Source organism: Jatropha curcas, chromosome 3 (genome assembly GCF_041381405.1).
Source record: "Jatropha curcas cultivar XTBG-Jc1 chromosome 3, XTBG_Jcur_1.0, whole genome shotgun sequence".
Taxonomy (NCBI): Eukaryota; Viridiplantae; Streptophyta; class Magnoliopsida; order Malpighiales; family Euphorbiaceae; genus Jatropha; species Jatropha curcas.
Genome location: NC_143153.1, coordinates 9,332,121 through 9,339,864, shown reverse-complemented (window position 1 = coordinate 9,339,864; position 7,744 = coordinate 9,332,121). Strand labels below are relative to the sequence as shown.

General features: G+C 38.7%; 1 long non-coding RNA gene across 1 annotated transcript; it reads right to left on the bottom strand.

The window, feature by feature from the left end:
* Positions 1–4,185: 4,185 nt before the first annotated feature.
* LOC149497501 (uncharacterized) lies at positions 4,186–6,209 on the bottom strand. Its single transcript, XR_016319938.1, has 3 exons — positions 6,058–6,209; positions 5,841–5,920; positions 4,186–4,306 (listed from the first exon to the last, which is right to left on the bottom strand). It is a non-coding gene; the product is annotated as an uncharacterized LOC149497501 (long non-coding RNA).
* Between the last annotated feature and the right edge of the window lie 1,535 nt (positions 6,210–7,744).

The window sequence follows — 7,744 nt, the reverse complement described above, 5'->3', positions numbered from 1 at the left end:
AAAAGGGGCATAGTTTGACGGCTCAAGTGGTTCGGGAGCTTTATCACTTCTCCGTTCGCTCGAACAAAGACCATTGCTTTCTTCAGGCGAAGAACAACTACAACATCTTCTCTAGGAAATCCAAGATTTCTTCTTTGAAGAACTGGAAGTCTAAGTTTTTCTTTGTTAAATGCCCTGGGCGGTTTGGAGTGCCAATTCGTCGGTCGGAGGATCAGCTTCACCACCTTCCTGCTTCACCAACCCCATATTATCAGATTTGTGTACAGCTGATAAAGGGTAGGGGACTCGAATCTATTAATCTAAGGTAGGTGATAGCCGAGGGTTATCTGACCTGCTCCCCTAGTGGACCAATGAGACCTGACCCATCTCCCCTTGGTAAATTTTGTCCTTAGTTACTTCGCCTTGATCTTTTACACTAACCTCGCTTAATTTTTCCTTGTTATTCTTGTGCAGAAATGGCTCCCAAGAAATCTAAGAGCTCTAAAATGGCCAAGGTCGCCGAGGTAATGAAAAGGAAGGTCGTTACTGAGAGCGCAGAAAAGGAGGCACCTTCTGTGGTATGTGATACTTAGCCAATTGAGGCTGACACTGTTGGAAGGGTCACTCATGCTGAGCTGCCTCCATCAAGCCCGACGTTCAAGCCTCCTAGAAAAAGATAGAGGGAAGTGCCTACTCTTGTTCCTCCTCCCGTTCCTTCCAGATCGTTGGACATCTGGAGCTATTTTCTACATAAGTATGGGGCGAACTGCAGCCTTCAGGAGGACGGGCCCAACCGAGAATTGGCTCGCCATTAACTTCTTCTTGCTGATGCTCACTATTTTGATCATCTGGATTATGTGGCGATAAGGGATTTGATCAATCAATGCTTGTTTCAGGCTATAAATGCCAACAGTGTGAACTTTACTCGGATAACCAAGTTAAATGGAGATTGTACTGAGATGGAAGTTAAGAAAAATAAGATGGAGGATACGGTAAAGAGTGCTGAGGTTTTGATGAAGGAGCAGGAGGCTCAGCATAAGGCAGATATTACTGCTTGGGAGGTTGATATAGATAAGAGAAAAGGAGAGAATTGGGGCCTGCTTAATAGGAACAAAGATCTTGAGAGTAAGATGAAGGAGATGGAGAATAAACTACAGAAGCTTCGAGATGAGAAAGGTTTGAGGCAGATGATCTGGCTAGAGCATGCTTAAGCCTAAGGACGAACATTCTAGCTGGATTGAAGGTGAAGCAACTTGAAGTAGACTAAGGTTGGATAAATGATGTATACCCGGATGGGGGTGACGAAAATGAGGAAGAAGAAGGGAATGTAGATCGCCTTGTTGACTATTCGTCTCTTTTGAGGGTAGATACTAAAGTATCTGCAGATATTCACCCTATTTCTTCAGAGGGCCGAGGTGCAGCTGAGGATGGATCCTTTGAGAAAAATACATAATTGGATTAAGGGGAAGATATTGTACTTAGAATTATGTAAGGTAGAAAGATTTTTTAACTTATCCTTTTGAATCGGGAGGCCATGTGAATCATCTATAAAATCATTTTTTATTTAATAGATGAAAAATTATTATTGTTGCTAGTGTGTTAAGTTCTTCATCTTTGTTTAAGTACTTTGGATGGTGCTTCTTTTTCGTTTTTAAGCTTGTTAAGTTTGGTCTTTTTGCACAAAGTTAAAATCTGAACTGTCTATAGCCGAGCCTGATGACTTTTTTAACTCTTATTAGGCGAGCTGCGTGTTTTTGAATTTAGTTAAGGGACCGCTTAGGTCAAGTGGCGAACTGTATATGTCCAAGCTCTTGGACATATACAGTTCGCCACTTGACCTAATTGACTTAATTAAGGGACCGCTTAGGTCCGAGCTGGCAAACTATGCCTGTCCGAGCTAATAAACTTAACTAAGGGACCGCTTAGGTCTAAACTAGCGAACTACGTATTTTCGAATGAATGGACTTAATTAAGGGACTGCTTAGGTTCGAACTAGCAAACTAGGTATGTCCGAGCAAATGGTCTTAATTAATGGACCGCTTAGGTCCAAGCTGACGAACTAATGTGAAGGTTGAAAAGAAAAAATTTCTAAATAAGATCCTTCTGGAAAAACTTAATGCATTATGCCATTTTGATTTTTGAATGGCATGATACATTAAGTGAAAAAACATGAGGTCTTATTATTGTTCAAATATAAAGTTACTTTACATATTACTGATTGGAGATACAATATGCTCTTTTCAGATTATCTGCATTCCATGTCCGAGGTAACTTAGCTCCTTCAACCTTTCTCAGCTTATATGTGTTCGGGCCTAACTGTTTTGAAACTTCAGAGGCACCTTCCCACTTCTGCCGTAATTTACCCATGTCTGTCGAGCCTTTTGTTGTCCCTGCCTTTCGCCATACTGTATCTCCTTCTCTAAATTGCCTGCTTTGAACTTGCTTGTTAAATTATCTTCTCACCCTTTGTTTATATGCTTCAGCTCGGACTGCCGTATCCTCTCTAAACTCCTCTGCCAAGTCTAGGATGATCCTTAGACTCTCATTGCTACTGAGTTCTTCATACGCTTTTATTCTTTTACTAAGTATGCCTATCTCTACTGGTACCACTGCTTCGGTTCCATATGCTAAGGAGAAAGGGGTTTGCCCTGTTGCTTGCTAAGGTGTGGTTCTGTAAGCCCATAATATGATGTTTAGCTTGTCTTCCCTATTAGCCTTTTCGCTTTCCAACTTCTTCTTTAAGCCTTACAGGATGGTTCTATTGGTGACTTCGGTAAGGCCATTAGTTTATGGGTGGGCTATCGAGGTAAAATGAAGTCTAATGTGCCAATCTCCATAAAAAGATCTGAAGGCTCCTGAGTCGAATTGCTTACCATTGTTAGCAACAATCTTATAGGGTATGTCATACCTGAATATCACATTGCTCCTGAAAAAGCTAATAAGTCGAGCTAGGTTAATGTTGCTAAGGGCCTCGGCTTCTATCCACTTGGAGAAGTGATCGATTGTAACCACCAAAAACTTTCTTTGCCCTATTGTTATGAAAAAGGCCCTAGAATGTCTATCCCTTATTGAGCAAAAGGTCAGGCTGATTCTAAGCATTGTAGTTCTGAGGAGTGTTTTTTGGGTACAAGATCATATTTTTGACAAGTACTATAATGGCGGACATGCTGGCGAACATCCTTCCTCATTAATGGCTAGTAGTATCCTAGAAGCAATATCTTTCGAAGCATAGCCTCTAAGCCCTCATGTGCCCTGCAAATACCTCCATGGGTCTCCTTTATGATGTAATTACCCTTTTCTTCAGTTAAACACTTTGCCCAAGGATGTGATTTTGATCTCCTATAGAGTTCTCCATTTTCCATTACATAGTTCACCGCTTTCCTATAAAGCTTGATCGCCTCTTGCCTCTTGCCTATTGCTAAGCCGAACATCATTCTATACCAAGTCAATGATCAGACCCATCCAGTTGCTGCCCAGTTGGGATATAAGGACTTCATTCAACTCATAGCTCGATCGATTTTGGTGTTCAACCATCACTTCCCTCTGTAAATCTTCTTCCCGTGTTATAGCTTTGGCTATGGAGTCTGCTTCCTTATTGTTCGTCCGTTCTATTTGGGTCATCTTCCAAAAGCTGCCTTCTTCTTCTAACTTGTGTAAGAAAGATAAGGCTAGAGAATGATACTTAACTAGGTTCAGCTCTTTATTGGTGAATGTGCCTGAAATCTGATTGACCACAAGTTGTGTGTAACACCCACCGGCCAATCCCGAAGAACCAGACGGCGGATGCCACAATCGGTGCCGGAGCACCGTCTTATGTCACTTATTAAAGCTAGATCACAAATTAGAAGTGGTTAAATTTTCATAAGGAGGCAAGTAATTAACATTTTGTTTTGTTTTTTTTTTTTTTTTTTTTTTAACGAAAATAATATTTAAGGAAATTCCTACGAAAATTTCGCAAGAGTTTCCCCTAAAAATTAACTTGCCATACAAAGAAAATATACACACTTCCAATTTTCTCCAAACCCCAAAACTCCAATTCAACATAACATACCACAAGCACTTCTAAATATCCATCAACATACGCATCATAGTCTAAACACATTCCTTTCAAGGAATATATAATCATCATACACCAAAAATATAATAAGATGTTATTTCCTTCAATAATCATAACTCTTAATACATTATAAACTTATTATATACAACCTCCATAATACAATCTTTATATACATGCCAAAAATCACCATTTACAAAATATCCTACCCAAAATGTGATCTCTACTCTGATGCTTGTCCTCTGGTCTTGAAGAACACCCTCCGCTCCTAACCTGCGCGTGATAAAAATCAACGCGCTGAGTGGAAGACTCAGTGGTGCTAAATAACCAACAATTAAATTAAATAGAAAAGCCAAGTCAAATCTGAAATTACTCAACTATATAAATACCGAAATCGCATTCATTTAATTCAAATACTTTGAAAGTAATGAGAAGATTATAAATACAAATATGTCTTCATTCTTTTATAGCAACAATAAAATTTCATTTTTTGTTGAGGCTCGTACTCATGCAGAATGAACATAAGCAGATTTGATCGTGGCCTATATTAGCGCCACCCCCATCACATACTCGTGGCCTATGAAAGCACCACCGTGGCCTATGAAAGCACCACCGTGGCCTATGAAAGCACCACCCCCATCACACAATCGTGGCCTATGAAAGCACCACCGTGGCCTATGAAAGCACCACCCCATCACACAAATAAGCGCGTCCGCCTATTTATAAGGGCTGATAACCCTAGCATATGATCATAGCTTCACAATAAGAAAATCCATCTCATCATACCACGTCTCAATCATGCATAGTAGAGCCCAAATCAAAATCATTCTTTCACAAAAGCAATAATTCTTAATCAAAACCTCTTCATTTAGTACTCATCAGTTCAAAATTTTTACTCAAAACACTATAGATGTATATATACTTAAGATAGTATAAAAGTACATAAATCAAGAACTTTTCAGCATTTTCATAAACTTGACCTTTGCAGGGTTTTTAACACATAAGTTGACTTATGGGTCTCCAAATTGAATGAAATCAGGTTCATTAGAAAGCTAAGACAAAATTATACAAATGTTCAGAAGGGACCACAGCCCAGATCACAGAGTAAGATAGCAAAAAAAAGCTCATAACACAGACCAACAGATCAGACCTGATTCAGCAGAACCAAGTCCAATGTTTATTGAATTCCTACTTCACCAAACACTCAAATGAAACCAATCCAGAACGAGAGAATTCTCAAGACACAGGGAAACAACTTTTATGAAGAACTCAGAACCTAATCTTGTCAGTATAGTGGTCAAAATGGGCACTCAATTTAGTAATGCATGTGGCCCGACACAACAGAGTCAGTTTGGGTGTTTCAGCCATAAGTTAAGCTATGTATATCCAATTTGGACACAAGAGAATGGGTTGGAAATATAAGAAGTAAATCTATAACTTTTATGAGGAACATAAAACGTTATTTTGCCATTTGAGTGGTCAAAATGGACAATCATTGCGGATAGACAGGTAAGACATCATAACAGAACCAGTTTTGGTATTTAAATCATAAGTTGAGCTACAAGTATTGGAATTAGACATAAGAATATGTTTTGGAAAGCTGAGAAATAGAGCTACAACTTTCATGAAGAAGTCAGAAACAGATGGGAAGCATAAAGGGGTCGAAAATGAGTTCCAATCCCACGGCAGAACACATCTCACATTAAAATTCAGCAATTTCAACAAAACATACAAAGTTCCAAAAATATATTCAAAACCCTAACCATGTAAAAACAACTTAAACAAGTGAAATTATGATTGCACTAACCTTATTAACAAGCTTGAATAAGCTTGGAAAGCCTTACTCCTTGGCTTTCTCTTTCCCCTTTGAGGATGGTTCTCCAACCTCTTCAAAGCATGAAAAATCAACATTACAAGCAAAACTTGACAAAAGAAATAGTTGGAGCATGATTTAATGCATCAATAACATGTCTAAACCATGAATTCTACTTAACAATTCACAAAACTCAAAAACCACAACTTACTTGCTTCAATGGTAACTTCACTTCTCTTTGCTTTTAATCACCAAACTCAACTTCTACTTCTTAATTCTTAAGGATTAAGTACTAATCTATGGTTTAATTAGCTAGTTTGGTGGTAAATTTGGAGGTAAGAAAATGAAGAAAATGAAAGAAGAAGGAAGAAGATGGAAATGGCGTGGAGAAGAGAAGAGAAGAAAACAAAAAGTGTTGTGGTGTTTACTTTAAGTGCCAAAGTCAAATTTGACTTCCAAATTTCATGTCAAATGTGTGGCTAAGATCAAGTCCTAAGTAATCTCATCCAATGGCTCTAAATATTCCTCAAATAAATCTCTTCTACTTCTTATTTAACTCCACCAATTAATTAAATGAACTCCACTAAAATAATTCCTCATTTATTTCTTAATATACCACACTAGAAATATTATGCATTTAATACATAAACTTTCCAAAAATATTCATTAAATATTTTCTACCCACCTAAATCATGCAAACATGCTCCAAAAATAGTAAATAAAATATTAACTATGCATAGTAATTTTTCCGGACTAAAATAATACCAAGTCCCGGACCGATGGTACTATTCACAGACCGGTAAATCACTATTACCGACACTAAAAGAAAAATCAGTCTGGTACAGTTCTCCCCCCTTAAAAGAAATTCGTCCTCGAATTTACCTGGTGTAAATAACTGAGGATGCTGTTGTCTCATAATATCTTCACTTTCCCATGTAGCTTTCTCGGTCTTATGGTTTCTCCAAAGGACCTTTACCAAAGGAATTCTCTTATTCCTTAATTCCTTGATTTCCCTTGCAAGTATCCTCACTGGTTCTTCCTCATAAGTCAAATCTGGCTCTATGGTAACAGAATCAACTGGTATCACATGTGATGGGTCGGACCGATACCTCCTCAACATAGACACGTGGAAAACATTATGTATCCTATCCAGGTCTGGTGGTAAAGCTAGTCTATAGGCTAATGGACCCACACGCTCAATGATCTCATATGGACCAATGAACCTAGGACTAAGCTTACCCTTTCTTCCAAATCTCAATATCTTTTTCCACGGAGATACCTTAAGGAAAACCTTATCTCCCACTGCATACTCTATATCTTTCCTCTTCAAATCCGCATAAGATTTCTGACGATCTGAAGCTGCTTTCAATCTATCTCTGATAATTCTGACCTTATCCTCTGTGTCTCGAATCAAATCTGGACCTATAATCTTACCCTTACTCAATTCCGACCAACACAGTGGAGTCCTACATCTCCTGCCATATAGTGCTTCGAAGGGAGCCATCTGAATGCTCGACTGATAACTGTTATTGTAGGCAAATTCAGTAAGTCGAATGTACTTCTCCCAACTGCCCTCAAACTCAATAGCACAAGCTCTTAACATATCCTCCAAAATCTGAATAACCCGCTCTGACTGACCATCAGTCTGAGGATGAAAAGCTGTGCTGAAATTCAGCTTAGTACCCAAGGCCTCATGTAGCTTCTTCCAAAATCTAGAAGTAAATCTCGGATCTCTATCTGAAATGATGGAAGAAGGAACCCCATGTAATCTCACTATCTCATCTATATAAAGCTCTGCATACTGCTCCATGGTGAAGTCAGTCCTAACAGGAAGAAAGTGTGCTGACTTAGTTAGCCTGTCAACTATTACCCATATAGCATCTTTCTTTCTAGGTGTA